Below are 19,326 nucleotides of genomic sequence, written 5' to 3'. Positions count from 1 at the left end.
TGCGAGGCTGCTCTGCTTGTGGCTTATGTTATCTTGGTTGGCTTGGCTTTGAAGGTGAGGGAGTCCCTTTTATAGAATAAGGGCTCATTCCTCAATACATAAGTGATGGGTTAGAGTTGATGCTTGCGGTGAGGTGGTTGCTCAGCAGGTGGCGATACTCTCTAATGATGGTGAGGGAGTCCCTTTTATAAAATAAGGGATCGCTCATCAATACATGAATAATGGGTGTTCTCTAATAAAAGTGAAGGAGTCCCTTTTATAGAATAATGGCTCACTCCTCAATACATAAATAATGGGCTAAGTCCCCCAAGTGTTTTTCATGAGGCCCAGTTGAGGCCCAATATGTGGTACATAATGTAGTCCCCCAAGTCTTCAGTCAATAAAGTCTGTTGGCTGGAGACTTCAAATTGAATTCATGTATAGGCCGAAGTGGCAGTTGTTCGGAGGCGGTATTTGTATACCCTACACTGAAGCTTTGTAGGTGAAGCTTTGCAAGTGAAGCTTTGAAGCTGGAGCTCTGTAAATGAAGCTTTTGAAGCTGGAGCTCTGTAAATGAAGCTTTTGAAGCTAGAGCTCTTGTAAATGAAGCTTTTGAAGCTAGAGCTCTATAAATGAAGCTTTTGAAGCTAGAGCTATGTAGATGAAGCTTTTGAAGTTAGAGCTTTTGTAAATGAAGCTTTTGAAGCTGAAACTCTGTAGATGAAACTTTTGAAGCTAGAGCTTTTGTAAATAAAGCTTTTGAAACTGAAGCTCTGTAAATGAAGCTTTTAAAGCTAGAGTTTTTTTGTAAATGAAGCTTTTGAAGAGTTTTTTGTAAATGAAGCTTTTGAAGCTAGAGCTATGTAGATGAAGCTTTTGAAGCTAGAGCTTTTGTAAATGAAGCTTTTAAAGCTGATTGACATGAGTGATGCTCATGAATGTTTATGTTGATTGACATGAGTGATGCTCATGGATGTTGACATAAGTGATGCTCATGAATGTTGACATGAGTGATGCTCATGAATGTTGACATGAGTGATGCTCATGAATGTTGACATGAGTGATGCTCATGAATGTTTATGTATGATTGATATGAGTAATGCTCATGAATGTTTATGTATGATTGGTATGAGTAATGCTCATGTATAATTTGAAGTACTCGGCGTACTTTTGATCACCTGGTTGGTGATAATAGCGACAGGGTGCCGAATAAGTTTTGTAGTACTGGACATAGTTTTGGTCACTTGGTTGGTGCTATTTTGGGCTTATGGGCTTTCGCCCTCCACATGACATTGTAGCCCATTATTTTGGGCTTGCCTTTTTATTATTATTATTATTATTATTATTATTATTATTATTATTACCCTCTGATGGGGATTATACAGATGTTTCTGAAAGATAATAAAAATAAATTACATAATTTTGCCTGATAAAGATAATAGAGTTCTTTATCTTCTTCCAGTGGTTTCTCCCCAGACATCTTTTTCTTTTTTTTTTATATTCCTTTTCTTCCCATTATAGATTTACATCGTGGGGTTTGGTCAGCAGGTATGATCTGCTCCCTTTATTCCTTGCTTTTGTAGATTTGCGTGCCTGCTATCTGTAGCTTTTCTGTGGATGGTCGACAAAATAAAGAAAGCTCTAACCGCTATTATCGAATTGCTTCAGCTTTCAACTAAAGAAAGCATAATTCTTTCTTTTCTTTTTCCACTACGTCTCCCTCTCTGTCTTTCCACCTCCACCCTCTCTGGCAGACTTGCTTTACAGCAAACATATCCATAGCTTTTTTGTGGGTGGTCAAAAGTCATCCATGTGGGTGGTCTGATCAGTGCTGCCAGTAATGAGCTAGCAGGATGGCGACAACCTAACTGGAGGTGGCTTGAAGAACAAAACACCATCCGTGTAGGAGCCGCCAAAGACGATGATATCCGGCACTTAGACGTCGTAGTGAGGGGTGACATGGCGGAGGAGGTCAACGAACTGCCATGTTGAGTTGACGCCGAAGTTGAGGATGAAGAGGAGGTTGGGCTTGGAAGGGTTCGACGATTGCGGGACCTAGCAGTGCAAGGATGTTGCATTTACTGGATCATTGAGGGGCCAAGATGTTTAATAGAGACTTTCATTTCAGAACCTTGGCAGCCAGGACATTTCATTGAAGCACTGACTTTGACCATTTACCCTTGCACTTGGAGCAGATTTTGTTGCGCGCGAGAGAAAACTTTTTGGATGTTCCATTGTAGATCTTCCAAAGAAAACTTTAAGGGGATGGATCATAGAATATACGTGATCAAGAAGCGGCTTCGGTATATTCAGTGACAATGGTCGACATTTAGTTCCTTTAGTAGGTCCACCCACCATGATCACAGCAACCACCTCCTCGTTCGAACTCTCCATGTCTTATGCAAAAAACCCATATCCCAAATGTCAACGGAGGCAGCAGTGGTTCCGCTAGAAAGCTAGAAACCAGCCTTATTGTCGAAGCAATCGGCGGCTGCCGCTCTCTGGCCATCATTGAGGATAACGGTCCCCGTCAGGCTATGTATCTGTGGACCCCACGAGTCGTGCGTCCCTGCCAATCCTATGATGAGGAGGACCTTGGTTGGTCCGCGGCCGTACGTTCTGTAGAATATTCCGGCATTGAGCTTGGCGTCCGTGGCAGCATTCTGCAGCGACGCGACCTTGCAAAACGGCATCTTGGTGGGCATCATCGATTTGGTTGAGAGTGAGATAATGGAATTATCCTGGGTTTTCTCCAGCTCCAGAGTCCTGGCATGGAGATGGGCGATATCTTGGTGGGTGTCGTCGATCTGGTTCGAGTGAGAGATCGAATCTTTTTCACTTGTTTTTCTGGGTACTAAACCGACTTCTTGTACCACGGGATTCTTATAACCAACGTCGCTGGTATTATCGAGAACCCCGTCGACATCTCATGTGCAAAAACACCCACGGTGCCTGTTTACTTACCGCTGATGATGGTTGATGGACCCCCCGCCGGCGCATTTAGCACCGACTGAAAAACAACCAACTCCCCTGAAGATTCAAGACCGAGGATTGAGAGAGAGAGGTCTCTGTCTGAAGCTGCTGACAAGAAGCTGCTCACGATCTCCTTCAGATCTGGCTCCTTCGTCTTCGTCTGAGGTGAAGGTCGGGGTGGCGCGCGACTTGACGGCCGTTGCTGCTTTGAGGAAGGCTTCCTTGATGGAGTTTGGCGGGAGGGTGCAGTCTAGCGGAAGGGAAGAGGGTCACAGTCTCACAGATAGGTAGCAGTAGAGAGATAGCTGCACAAGTCGGAGAGATCAAATATAGTTTGAGAGACTTTTTTAGAGTGTTAAGCTACTGGGCGTACTCTCTTGTCGTCTAGGGAACTAATTGAGAGAGTTTGAGAGACTTTTTGAGGTTTTCTTTTTGTTTTGGTTTCTGTGTATGACTGACCGAGAGAGGAGAAAGAGAGATTTGTGAAGGAATTATTTTGAAAAACATGTTCATTTGAGCAACATCATATAGCATGCAATTAACAATTAAAGGCGGAATCATGCTTACATGCACTCAAATACAAAACATTAACCCATGAAATTCAAAGCCTAGTAGATTGGTGAACCAATAATCAACTCAAAAACAAAGTGAGTTGAAATTTACCTTTGTAGATTCCTCTTTGCATAAGCAAAGGCTAATCACCCAAAGAGATAGGGGCCTTCATTCCTTGCTTCTTAGATCCATGGATTTGTATGGAAGAATAGGTTCTCCAAGTTCCCAAAATTGAGAACCTCTAATTCTCGACACCAAGGTTCGATTGTAGAAGAAATGAGTGACCTTGGAGTAGTAGGATTGCTAGATGTACCCTCCAAGGTGTTGGCCTCTTTAGAGAGAAAATGGAGAGACAATTCTCACCTATTTTCCCCAAAAATAAACCCATTTTTCACTTAATGAATATTTGGCTATAAAGTCATTTATATAGTCACTTCTTTAAGTGACCTAAACAACCAAAAAACCCTAATTCATCTTCATGGCCAGCCATATAGAGAGATTTGGGCTTTTGGGCTTTAATGAATCTTTATTCATTAAATTGTCATACAACTTAAGTTAATGGGCTTGACGTTCGAAGCCCATTGGGCCTTAAGGTCCAAAACTATCCCGAAGTCATTTAACGAACTTATTCGTTTGATTAATTAACATATTAATTAATCCTTGCCATAAATAAATGATTAAACCATTTAATCATTCTTACTCATTTCCGTTTAATCTCCAATCTCTACCTTTCACGGTGTGCGATCCATTAGGTTCCTTTTAGCGAGGTAGTGGGCGATTAAAACCATTCTACATCGATTGTGAATTGAAACTATTTTCAATTCTCCCTTTAGTGATTATACACGTTTAGGGCTTCCACAAACCATGAGTGACACCTAGCAGCATATCATGGTTACCCAAGCTAATCAGAAGAGGTTAGAGAACCTATTCAGTTCGAGATTACAAATGCAATACGGTCATTCTCTAATCTAATACTCTTGACCACATTGTTTGGTTTGATAGTTTATTTTCTCATGTCTACTATCCAATGTGTGTCTTGTGCTTATATGATTACCTTGAATGTGATTAGGAACGCATTCCCTAATCTCATTCATACTCTGGCCAGAGATTCAAATCATATCATAGAGTATTCTCCCTCAAACGGTTTGAAGGTTAGAGATCCCTTGTTGCGCATTCACTTGTCTCCATAGCTAAGCGGCTTGACCCCAACGATGCCGTGGACACCCTCCTGATGGAGTGACTTTGACATAATCAAAGATCAAGGTCTTAACCACAAGACAACTATGATGCCTCAGGTCAAAGGACTACTTTGCATTATCCCAACCATGAGTTCTCATGTGACATGGAATATGAGAACTCTTCGTTGATCGCGTTCAGTGAACTCATTCTCTATTGAGCACCTACCGTACTTGTCTTGATGTCACACACACCAATGACTCGAGACTAATCACTCTCCCTGAGAGAAGACATAGTACGTACTGATCTTCACGGACTGTCAACGCCCAATTGGCAATCCTATGATCAGGAACGTTTAGGATGTGTCTACGAAAGAATGGTCTCATGAATCTAACTTCATTAGATTACATTCTCCCAATCACATATTCCTTGGACTTTATCGTTTAAGCATATAACATTTATATGAGACGGCTTAAACAATAATCTTTGCCCTTTATATGTAAAACTAGATTAGTTTAACATGTGAAATGTCCGTAAAGTATCATCACATGATTGGCTTTAGGGCACATTTCCAACAATCTCCCACTTGCACTAGAGCCAATCAGCTTGGTCATCTTGATGATACCTATTCTGTAGTCATTTCATAAATGGCTGAATAGTAGGCCTAGACAGTGGATATCTATATGTTATCCATAGAAGCAACCTTGAGAATAACGACGTCACCATTATACATGATTCTCAATCATGTGGTTCAGTCTCTCATTTGAGTTCGGATCTTGATGAGACCTTGATTCCCAGGCTTGAGCTATCGCCCCATTAGTGTCATACACTTTCTGGTTGGAATCGAATAGAGAGTTCATAAATGAACTTTCCCATCCAAACAACATTGTTGTAAACTTCTATATGGCAATATATCTTGCATTCATAACGGAACACACTAAAGTCATTACTTTAATGTTTCCATCCAAATATCTCTTTAGTCATAATAAAGAGATATCTGTTTATCTCTTCATTCATAATGAAGAAACATCCAATGATGGATTAGATTCATAATCTAATACATTTACGCTTCCATTACGTTACTCTAATTCTTCCTCATTCTTTGAGGAATCTATCCTTTAGTATTTCTTAAATACTTAAGGACTCACTTGACAGTTGCCATGGTTCTGATCCTGGGCTTGCACTGATATCATCTTGTACCGTTCTAGGTACAACTCATATCAATGTTTTTCATACAATATGAAATACATAAATCACCTTTGTGCGTATGCATAAAAGATTCAATTTACGCATTATTTCTTTGGGAGTCAAAGGGTACATTCCCTTTGAGAAGGGCAACTTGCTAGTCTCATTAGAATCGTCCTTCTTATTGAAGTTTATCATCATATGAGAAACTTCCTAGCATCCATTGTCTATTATTAGGGATTGATATAATCCAATTATATCATGAAATATATCATTATAGATTTCCATCCCATGTATATAGACTATATCTCCCATATACATTCTATCTTCATATAATGTATTAAAGTCATAACTTTAACGAAGAAGTATTTTTTTCATTTCCAAAATTAATATATCATATATATTTAAATTTTTAGGAACATGATTAACTCCCACTAATCTTTTGTAAAACTAGTAAACAAAAGATTCATTTACATCTTTATGAGGAATCAAACGATTTGATCATTTTTCTCATAAAATGCAAATAGCTCCCACTAACTTGCTAAGATCCATGATGGATGGATCTCTACAACTTACATGTCTTGTGATTTATAGTTTTGGACATATATTATCAAGACTATCTTAATAATGGTTTCGGAAACCCATATTATGTCAAAACATTGAATCACCATTTTAGTTGTAGCTAGCAATCTTCGAATTAATTGAAACCAAGACTATCTCAAAGATGGTTTCTTCAAAGTCAACCATTCTCTTTGATTGTAGTCACCTTAAGCTACCAATTAGCTTTGAAGGTTTCATTATTTCGAGTCAAATGGTACTTTACCATTTCCTTGAGTATATATCGTATATGCACTCAATGTAGTCATAAAGTTCAAAACCATTCAACTGAGACGGTTTATAAATCCTTATCGACTACCTTGGAGCTTGTGGTATAGGAACTAGGTTGTTATATTTGTTGATTACTATCTTGTCTCTCAAAGAACCCATTCTTTGAGTTCTATCTCTCGTTCATTTGCTTTTAGGCAAATCACATTGTAGAATTACAATGAACTACCCAACAAAACAACATTTGTTAGTTGGTTTATAGAAGCGATATCCAAAAGTTATTTTAAGGATATCCCACAAGATTGTTATCAAACAAATATTGCTTATTAGCACACAACCCCAAATCTTAACATGCTTTAAGATTTGTCTTTCTTTCCAACTACATCTTATGGAGTCATGAAAATATTGGAAGATCTTCTCATTGACAATCATATTGTTTTAGAAGTATATATCCTATATATGGGTAATAGATAATATCTAACGAACTAAATCTTATTCGAGTTCGTTCTTCTCCTAATGGAGAAATACATTATCTTATGATGCTATTTTCCTTGATATCTTTCAAGGAAACTTATCTAAAGTGTTACCTTTCCTTGGATCAAATCTAAGGAGGTAAATACTTTAGATGTCTTACTCATCAACTTACATTACTTGAATTCTTTGAAACATTTTGCAAAGTATTCGGACTTATGTTTATTCAAAATAAACTGTAGTCCAACCGAGAGTGATCTTCGGTGAATGTCATTCAACATGAGTAGTATTATGTTTGTGGACAAGTGCCACTAACATCTAAGTGAATTAACCTCAATAACTTTGTGATTCTTTCTTCTTTCCAAAAGAATAAAGATTCGAACATTTCACCTCTATACAATTTTAACAAGAAGGTATTGGATCCGGATCTATCGATCCAAAGCATCCATCTTTCACCAACTCATAACTTATGTTTTTAGAGGAATCACAACTTAGTTGGGATTAGTCACTTCCTTGCAACCTTTTGGGTTTTAAGCATCATTATTTTCTAAACAGTTAACACTACCATATTATCTCTACTATAGAGATAATTAATTAGATTACCATAATCCAATCATTGATTAATAAAGAACATTGTTTTGTCAAACAAAACATTTATCCATTTCACATAGTGACGGAATTTAGTTCCTTAAAATTGGAATATAAAGACAATCTGTGTTTTTCCAATTTCTTTGGTAGTTCATATGAGGAAGTAAGTACCATCTGCTTTCGCAGAGATCTATATTTGATTCACATTTCCGAATGTGAAGTACTTTCTCTTCTCTCATTAATCTTCTACTTCTTATTAGCCACACTTTTACAACGATTGTAAAACATAGTTACTAATACGGAATCAAGCATTCAAGTAGAAGAACCAACTATTTTGAACTTTTCAAGAACATTTTACAACACCTTCGAAAGGTGTGTTCTTGACACTTGCAAGACATTTCTTGCAAATACCCCTTCCAATGTCCATCCTTTCATAAAGAAAGTTTGTTCCCTTGGAGTTATTTATCTTCTTTATTTGACTTTCACCTTTGACTACATTAGTCATGGTCCCTAAACTCCCACTATCTCTCTTGAAACCTTTTTCAATTGTGTTATACACATCAAACAATTTTGGAGAGCATGTGGTTTATTGTTCACTACATAGTTTACAATAAACTTAGTGAACGATTAGGATTGGGACACAAAGGTGAAGTCCTTGCCTAGTTTCCGTCTCGTTAAGTGGTTTATCACTTCAACACTCAATGATTCAAAATCATCATAAGTCCATGTTAATGGACTATTTTTGTCAACCAACCATTATGTTCTAAACATAATTACAAACCTTTAAGAGTTGTACAAGGCAACTCTCATTTCTTCATACAACAATTTGTAAGTGAAGAATCATGGCACATAATGTATTCATGCCTTTGTGCTTTCTTCTCAAGTTCTTTGTTCATTTAACAAAGAAACAAGCACTAAGTGTTTGCATTGACTAAGAGTTGTTCAAAGCAACTCCTATTTCTTCATACAACAAATTGTAATTGAAGAATTATGACATTTAAAAGTGTTGTCCTCTTTATGATAGACATTTTCTAACATATTCTTCTAATGATACATTATCAATAGTAAGATTGTGAGGAAGAGACTACTTAGATACATATACAATCCTTTTAAGACATTCTTTGGGATTGTGGTACCAAGTCCGGAAACTAAAACATTCGGTTTTGTCAAGTGTTGGATAACGTTTGCAAATATATTGGTAAACAAATACATAACGAATATAAATTGATTGATTTTAAGCCATTTGATTCGGGTCTTTAAATCAAAATAGCACCACCCACTATTTTTGGCAAATTCCATATCCCTCATTGGAATTCGAGAGTTTTGGATGAAACTCCTAGTAGGTTATGGGAGGCTCACTATTACCAAGCCCACCTCACGATGATACGATATATGGCTAGCAACAATAATAATGAGAGAGTACGCTTACTCATTTGCAACTCATGCAAGTACCCATCTTATTTGGCCTCTAGAGAATGTAACCTCACAATGATATGATATTGGTTCCATTGCACTTAGTTAAGTTCTTCCCACCATGCTTAGTGCGTGAAGGGGTTCAAGAATAGCCTCACGATGATACGATATATAGCTATCCTCGTTGCCTACACTCACCTCATCATATGTATATGGATTCCTCCTGAGTATAAGCATGCACTTTGTACTCCCCCATGATAGGGTGAAGCCGGTGTACAAGTCATAAACGATTGGATCCCACCACGGTGGAAGGCCACGAAGAGATATTCTAAACATCTCTCGCTTATCAACTTAATATTGGTTTGGTTGAGGGTTTTAGGTCTCATCACATATAAACATTCATTTTAATCTCTATTAAAACAATTTTGGTCCTATTACAACTATTGGTCCATCTCATTGTTTTAGTTGTACATAATACTCCCACTATGCTTTTAAAACGATTTTTAAAGCAAGAGTATATGATACTACTAACATAAACTTTGCATTCATTTGATGGACTACATAGTTGCCTTAGGGCCTAAGGATGATTATGAACCTTTGTTTAGATTCAACACGAGCCTTGTGTTGAATCTTGGTCTAGGGATGGTGATTAATTTTAGTTACGCGTTTAAACACATTAAGGCGTGTTGTCTTAGGGGCGTTGGACCCAACTACTTCATTTTCATGCATATCATATAAAGCAAGAAAGAAGTACTTCAAAGTAAAGGTGAGCTTATGCTCATTACAACATTTGCATATAACAAATTACTTTAAAGTAAAGAAGAGCTTAAGCCCTTTTACAACATTTGATCAAATCAAATTACAACCAAAATCTAATCTACACATTCCCATGGTTCAAACAAATTTGAAACGGCCTTTCACATAGCTCAATTATATTAGGCTTAGGTTCATAATCACCCTTTAATTAATTAACATTTTAACTAATTAATGAATGCAACATTTTCATTTGGTTTTTGTATCCATAAGATTGATTTAAATGGAGCTAAACAAAATGAAAATCCAATTCTCATTTAAAGAGACAAAACAATTTTGTTCTCATCCTATTTGGGCCATCATGCAATTAACCTCAACTTTTGGGCCATATTGCAATAACAAAAACTTTTGGGGTCACTTTGTATAATACACAAAAGTCACAACTTCATGTAAATACAACTAGAACCCAAACTTTTAATAATGCAAAAACTTCATTAAAGGAACAAAACAATTTGTCCTTTAGCGTTTTTGGACCTTAACGTAAAAACGTAAACTTTTGGGCCAAAGTGCAAATACACAAAAGTATCAAAACTTTATGTAATTGCATAAAAGCCCCAAAAGTACTCCCTTTGAGGGAGTGGCTGGTTTTGGGGAGGGATAAGGTTGGTGTGTGTGTTGATTAGTGAGTTTTGTCAAAAACATGCAAGTGTATGTAAGATAAGTTTATGAAATAATTCAATCACAATTATTTCAATCATCATTTATACAAATATCTAACACTTTAAATACATAATAAATCATTTAAAAACATATCACATATACTTTATGAAATAATTCAAAACTTTGAATCAATACACCAAACCTTTTTGTTCTTGGCAAGAACATCAAGAACAATGAAGAACATTCATGAAAAACCCAAATTTTTCCATGAACTTTTTCCACCCAAAAACATTCCAAAACCATTCTTACTTAAGGGAAATAACATCTAACCAAACTAGGGTACTTAGGGGTTCCAAAGAACACATTAAAACACTTTTAACAAGTCAAACAAGAACCCAAAAATTCACCCTTTGATTTTGGCCGAATTTTCCCAAAAGCATGGCACCAAATTTTAGCTCCAATATTCATGCTCATATGAACAACATCTACAACATTTGAGATAGCAAATTTTCCAACAAAATTTACTTTCAAAGAAGCAAGAATAAAGCTTGTAACAATTACAACTTTTAGATCACAAACTTATGAACTACAAAACACAAAAGGATTCACCAACTACTAGACCTAGGCTCTGATACCACTTGAAGGAATTATTTTGAAAAACATGTTCATTTGAGCAACATCATATAGCATGCAATTAACAATTAAAGGCGGAATCATGCTTACATGCACTCAAATACAAAACATTAACCCATGAAATTCAAAGCCTAGTAGATTGGTGAACCAATAATCAACTCAAAAACAAAGTGAGTTGAAATTTACCTTTGTAGATTCCTCTTTGCATAAGCAAAGGCTAATCACCCAAAGAGATAGGGGCCTTCATTCCTTGCTTCTTAGATCCATGGATTTGTATGGAAGAATAGGTTCTCCAAGTTCCCAAAATTGAGAACCTCTAATTCTCGACACCAAGGTTCGATTGTAGAAGAAATGAGTGACCTTGGAGTAGTAGGATTGCTAGATGTACCCTCCAAGGTGTTGGCCTCTTTAGAGAGAAAATGGAGAGACAATTCTCACCTATTTTCCCCAAAAATAAACCCATTTTTCACTTAATGAATATTTGGCTATAAAGTCATTTATATAGTCACTTCTTTAAGTGACCTAAACAACCAAAAAACCCTAATTCATCTTCATGGCCAGCCATATAGAGAGATTTGGGCTTTTGGGCTTTAATGAATCTTTATTCATTAAATTGTCATACAACTTAAGTTAATGGGCTTGACGTTCGAAGCCCATTGGGCCTTAAGGTCCAAAACTATCCCGAAGTCATTTAACGAACTTATTCGTTTGATTAATTAACATATTAATTAATCCTTGCCATAAATAAATGATTAAACCATTTAATCATTCTTACTCATTTCCGTTTAATCTCCAATCTCTACCTTTCACGGTGTGCGATCCATTAGGTTCCTTTTAGCGAGGTAGTGGGCGATTAAAACCATTTTACATCGATTGTGAATTGAAACTATTTTCAATTCTCCCTTTAGTGATTATACACGTTTAGGGCTTCCACAAACCATGAGTGACACCTAGCAGCATATCATGGTTACCCAAGCTAATCAGAAGAGGTTAGAGAACCTATTCAGTTCGAGATTACAAATGCAATACGGTCCTTCTCTAATCTAATACTCTTGACCACATTGTTTGGTTTGATAGTTTATTTTCTCATGTCTACTATCCAATGTGTGTCTTGTGCTTATATGATTACCTTGAATGTGATTAGGAACGCATTCCCTAATCTCATTCATACTCTGGCCAGAGATTCAAATCATATCATAGAGTATTCTCCCTCAAACGGTTTGAAGGTTAGAGATCCCTTGTTGCGCATTCACTTGTCTCCATAGCTAAGCGGCTTGACCCCAACGATGCCGTGGACACCCTCCTGATGGAGTGACTTTGACATAATCAAAGATCAAGGTCTTAACCACAAGACAACTATGATGCCTCAGGTCAAAGGACTACTTTGCATTATCCCAACCATGAGTTCTCATGTGACATGGAATATGAGAACTCTTCGTTGATCGCGTTCAGTGAACTCATTCTCTATTGAGCACCTACCGTACTTGTCTTGATGTCACACACACCAATGACTCGAGACTAATCACTCTCCCTGAGAGAAGACATAGTACGTACTGATCTTCACGGACTGTCAACGCCCAATTGGCAATCCTATGATCAGGAACGTTTAGGATGTGTCTACGAAAGAATGGTCTCATGAATCTAACTTCATTAGATTACATTCTCCCAATCACATATTCCTTGGACTTTATCGTTTAAGCATATAACATTTATATGAGACGGCTTAAACAATAATCTTTGCCCTTTATATGTAAAACTAGATTAGTTTAACATGTGAAATGTCCGTAAAGTATCATCACATGATTGGCTTTAGGGCACATTTCCAACAATTTGGTTTCTTGGGTTTTTGCAGATCCACGACGGAGGTGAAAAATTGAGAGATAACCTACATAGTTTTTCGTGTCGATTCCTACAGACGGCGCCAAATGTTGATGCATAAAACCGGAGGTCTTGGAACAACGTAAATCCGACCGTGAATCTGCAAGAAAGTAAATAACACAAGATGTATCGTGGTTCACCCCAAGGTTTGGGCTACATCCACACTGATATTGTATTTCTGAGAGAGAGAGAGAGAGAGCTCTGAATATGAGAGTGAGAGCTTTGAGAGAGCTTAGAGTTTTGGGGATGTGAGGAGGCTTCTGAGCCTTTTTGTTTGTGAGGGTGATGAGGCCCTTTTATAGAATAAGGGCTCTTCCCCTTTTTACATATTTGCCCCTTCCTTTATTATATTATTACATTTGAGTCCCCTGAATATTTATACGAATGCCCTAAGTATGGTACAAACAATACTTAATGGAAGTATAAATTAACTCTAAGTGTTTGTTTAATCTACCGTTTTAACGCGATATGCATCCTATGAAACTTTTTTCAACGATCCAACCATCAAACTTATTTGTACACACTCTAAGATCGCATACATAAAAAATTACAAAAAAAAAACGTTCAGATATTAGGTAACATAACAAAAGTTTTCGAGGGTTATAAACGAAAAATCACAATTTAACGGTTATTTTAAGCTCCGATTTTGATGATTATAGTTACACTCATTGACCCTATAAGAATGCATTGAACAAATTTGATCTTCAATTTAAAATATTTACACTAGTGGATACCACAAAATCTTATTTTATACTTAATGGAAATATAATATTAACTCTAAGTGTTTGTTTAATCTACGTTTTGACGCGATATGCATCCTATGAAACTTTTTTCAACGATCCAACCGTCAAACTTATTTGTACACACTCTGAAATTGCATACGTAAAAAATCACAAAAAACAAACATTCAGAGATTAGGTAACATAACAAAAGTTTTCGACGGTTATAAACGAAAAATCATAATTTAACGGTTTATTTTAGCTCCGATTTTAATTAGTTTTTACAGTTACACTCCTCGACCCTATAAGAATGCAATGAATAAAGTTGATCTTCAATTTAAAATATTTACACTAGTGGATACCACAAAATCTTATTTTATACTTAATGGAAGTATAACATTAACTCTTAAGTGTTTATTTAATCTATCGTTTTGACGCGATACACATTATACGAAAACTTTTTTCAATGATCTAACCGTCAAACTTGTTTGTACACACTCCGAGATTGCATACCTAAAAAATCACAAAAAACAAACATTCAGAGATTAGGTAACAGAACAAAAGTTTTCGACGGTTATAAACGAAAAATCACAATTTAACGGTTATTTTAGCTCCGATTTTACTGATTTTTTACAGCTACACTCCTCGACCCTATAAGAATGCAATGAATAAATTTGATCTTCAATTTAAAATATTTACACTAGTGGATATCACAAAATCTTATTTTATACTTAATAGAAGTATAACATTAACTCTTAAGTGTTTATTTAATCTACCGTTTTGATGCGATATACATTCTACGAAACGTTTTTCAATGATCTACGAGATCACATACCTAAAAAATCACAAAAAACAAACATTCAAATATTAGGTAACAGAACAAAAGTTTTCAACGATTATAAACGAAAAATCACAATTTAACGGTTATTTTAGCTCTGATTTTGTTGATTTTTTACAGCTACACTCCTCGACCCTATAAGAATGCATTGAATGAATTTGATCTTCAATTTAAAATATTTACACTAGTGGATAATTTTTTATACTTAATGGAAGTATAACATTAACTCTTAAGTGTTTGTTAAATCTATCAATTTGATAGGATATGCATTCTACGAAACTAGTTTCAATGATCCAACTATCAAATATGTTTGTATATACTCCAAGATAGCATGTGTAAAAAATCAGAAAAAAAAACATTCAGAGATTAGGTAACGGGACTGTGAGTGAAAAAAAAATATTTAAACCATTTGTTTATTTATTTATTTATTTATAATCAATATAACATTTTAAAATATGAAGCAAAAGAATTGAAAAACTTACAAATTGAGGGGAGAATAAGAGAAAGATTGAAAATGAAGAGAAAACGAGTAAAATGAAGATGAGGAAGAAAACGAATATGAAGGAACAACAAATTGAAAAGCGTTTGGTGTAAAGTGAATTTTTATCGGTTATAACTAACACAATACTAAAATAATAACCGTCAGAATACTAAAATAATAAAATAATCAATTGTTGTCGGTTATAACCACCACCATTAACCTAAAAACCGCCACCAGTAACTTAAAAACCACCAGAATCTGTCAAAAATATTTTTTTTTAATTCAAAAATACTGTCGGTTATAACCGACATGAGTTTTATAATATCCACCAGGAATTTATGTCGGATATAACCAAAAAGATTTTTCTAATATCCACCACTAATTAAATGATGTGTCGGATATAATTTATCCGACAATATTTTTCTAAATCCGCCACCTAAAGATAATATTGTAGTAGTAAAAAGTTCTCATCAAGTAGTGGAATTATTTGAAGGTGACAAAGTCAAAGGGGGCGTTAAGAGGAAGCAAAATGTGCAGTCGCACATGATCTCAAATTTGAAGGGGCCCCTAAATTTTTGCCATCTAACATCACGTTTATGTTCTATATTCAAAAATTGATTTTGTTAGCACTTTAAAACCACATTGTACATTCTTTATAAGAGTATTTTTTTTTCTTTCTAAATATAAAAACTTGGAGTACAATGAGATATTTTGAGTATCAATAATAACATCCTAAAAATGACAATTTCTTAATTTTATTATATGACAATGTTATATATTCAAGTGAAACTTTAAAGTTAGAGGTTTGAAGTTTTATTTCATGTTTGGTTGTTTAAGATAAAATTGCTTTTGATTATTTAGTGAATGTTATGTTTGTAACGCTTTTTACTTATCATTAAGGACATTTGCAACCATACAATCAATGAGTACTAAAGTTTGTTTTGATTTTCTTTTTTTTAACAAACGATAGTATCTACACTAAGGGGCTAGGAGAGTGGGTTAAGCCTCACAATGAGCTAACAATAATATGGTTCAAATTCATCTTTGGTGACAATAGAACCTAAGACCTCTCACTTACAAGTGAAGAGGAATACTACTAGATTGTAGTATTAAGTAGCTTTGTTTTGATTTAAGTGAATGTTTTTTAGTATCAATACATTGTCATAACTTTTGAAAAACTTAAAATTATCTTAAGGGAGGCCTCTTTTACAAATTTTACATAGAACCTCCAAAATCTCAGAGACGGTCCTGGTAAGACTGCAGCTTCCAAAATGATTCATAGCAGAAGATCTCGTTGAAACTTGAAAGACTGCATGCAGAGATTTTTTTATATTTTTTTGGTCGGAGGCAGAGATTAATTTACACTCCTCCTTTAAGTAATCCTATGATCACGGCCCGATGAAAATGATCATGCTACACTGCAGGAGAGATACTCTAGTCAGGTTTTTGGGCCTTGCTAACCGCAACTACATTCAAATCCACCCATCCAGTTTTGCCTAAACTTTCTCCGTCCCTCAAATATTTCTATTATAATGCTAACAAATAGGCCGGGTTAGAGAGCGCTTTTGTAGGATTCACTTGTAATTATAAGCAGTTTTTAAGTAAGTGACAATAAACTTCAGTTGTGGAACATTTCTTTACAATCGTCCCAGAGTTTTTGTTGTTGTTAGAATTATAACAAAAGTACTCTGTTCATGAACCACTAAAAGTATCTTTACACTAGGAAAAACTTTTTAACTGATAACAGGTTTTTGATATGTACAACCACTGCGAGACATGTCCTTTATTAAATAGAAACCATTTCATGTATTTCTTAATTAAGCTACCTTTCCTTTTTGTTTATTTTTCTGTTTGCTGAGTACTTAACGCATCACTTGCAGAAGATGATTCAATTTCAATCCACCAAACCTATATATTATACTGTCTGGACTGAGTCTTACAAATTACAGTGTTAGGTATCCAACTGAAAGTAATTAAACAAACACATAGTCAAAGAAATTAAATCTCTCTCTCTCTCTCTCTAGAGCTCCATGATGGAGTATTTAACAGCTGGGATTTGCATGAAACCAGAGTAAACCTCCTCTTAATCTTTAATTAATACAGTGGTCTATCATCTCCATGCTAATAATTAATGGTCCCCCACAACAGTTAGGCACCCACATTGCTTTGCCTCCGATTTTTTATTTCGAGTGGTGATTTCTGCACACTTTTTTTTATCTCATACACTATTTCTCTTTTCTAGTCGTCCAATTGAATAAATTAAAACGAAAGAGAGCGGGCAGGATTTAAAAAGGATGCCATAACTAGGATTGAGTTATGACCTCCAACGAATAACCTCTTTTATCTTTTGCGTGCATTTAATCCTTCTTGCAAAAGTAAGTACGTCTAAAACATATCAAAATTTGTGGTTCCCTTCCTCCAAGGTTACAAACTTACACAATCCAACGGGTCACGTATGTGACAGATAGGAAGGGTACTATGTTCTTGTGTCTTTATCCTTTACTATTGTCTGTCACAACACTATACATAAATAGTAACAAGTACGTACTAGCCTTCGATTTCACAAGGTGATTCATATACGAACGCTATTGGAACCGTTAGATGAAGAAAATTATGTTAATCATATGGTCTAGCTAGACACGAGCCTTATGTCACATGTTAGACAATTAGATGTAGAAAGTTATAGACTCATGTGGCAATCATCTCGCACTTGAACATTATGTTTGAGGTACATAACATCATAAGTTATTTACGATTTATCAATCGTCTGAAACTACTTAAGTAGGAAACATGGTTGAAAAAATGAGAAATTTTTATTAGAATTCCAAAGTATTTTAAGGAAAAGCGTTTAGGAAGTGTTTCTAATACTTGGCAGATACTTTTCCAAAACACTTCTATATCAACCAAAAACACTTATAAGTTAGGAAGTGTTATTAACCTCTCCAAAAACAGTCTCAAACAGACCTTTACCATATTAACCACCTAGTTACAAGGAAAGTCTTGCGTAAGGTCAAACTTATTTGTAGTGACAATCAACATATCACATATTTATAATCGAGGAATCTCTCAAATAAGTTTATTTGAGAGATTTTTTTTTTCCAAAAAATTGTAATGGTTGTGCTATATTTTCTTAATATAATCATACATTTTTTAATATTAATTTTAATCTACATACCTAATTCTCTTTGGTTTCACCAACTATAGCTCGTTTGAAATTGCTTTTAAATTGACTAATAGTTTTTTGATGAAATTTTTATTTGGAATCAATTATTAGTAAAAATGCAAGTAAATCCTAAAAAAAATCACTTGAAGTGCTTCTACTTTTGAAACCCAAAATTTTTCTTCTCCAAAAGCATTTTCAGTAATTATAAAAGCACTTTCAAACGAGACTTATGACTTGTGATGCAAATGCTGGCATTTATTGATGACTGTTAAAATCAAGAAATAATTTGGGTATCACATGGTGGTTAATGTTGTTTATTAGATGAGTAAACACTTTGAGACATTATTGTCTCCCTCAGTCTTACAACAAAGGCATATAATACAGGACACTGAAGGACCACACAACAACCCCAATACTTAATAATAATTAGATTTAGAGATTTACCCTAAAAAATATTCATTAGCTGTCCTGATTTAATTATAATTATAACTCCCCAAATCTTAATGGAAGCTTTTTAAGCTATTGGCATGATATCAACCACTTCAAAAACCTTTCAAAATGACAAGAAAACCAACCCAAGATAGGGGAATTCACATGAAATACCAGAAAGAGGCAAACCCTATGGAAGGGTAGTTTGGTCATAAAAATGTATCTATGATTCAGAATGGCACATGCGGCCACATGCTTGGGACCCCTAACTAACATGTTATAACTTATTCTCCCCCTGTAAGCAGGGGAGTCAAATCGCTCTTTGACTAATCCAAACTCATTTAGATTAATTACCACTAATCCATGAGATAATCGTAATTTAAAGTTTCCTGCACCAATGTGCTGTTTTAAATTTGAAAAAAGCAAAAGATCCCCCTCTCCAACATAATCACATGTATCTTGCAAGGTTCATAGGATTTACCCTAATCTAATACCTACAAAACAATAAAAAGACAAAGCATGAAAAGCTTTAAGATTATCTTTTATTCGAAAATGATAAACACATAATACCCTTTTTAATCTTTTATATACTTCTCTTTAATCATGTCAG

The sequence above is a fragment of the Malus sylvestris genome, chromosome 16 (assembly GCF_916048215.2).
Source record: "Malus sylvestris chromosome 16, drMalSylv7.2, whole genome shotgun sequence".
Taxonomy (NCBI): Eukaryota; Viridiplantae; Streptophyta; class Magnoliopsida; order Rosales; family Rosaceae; genus Malus; species Malus sylvestris.
Note: the sequence above shows the minus strand (reverse complement) of the source record.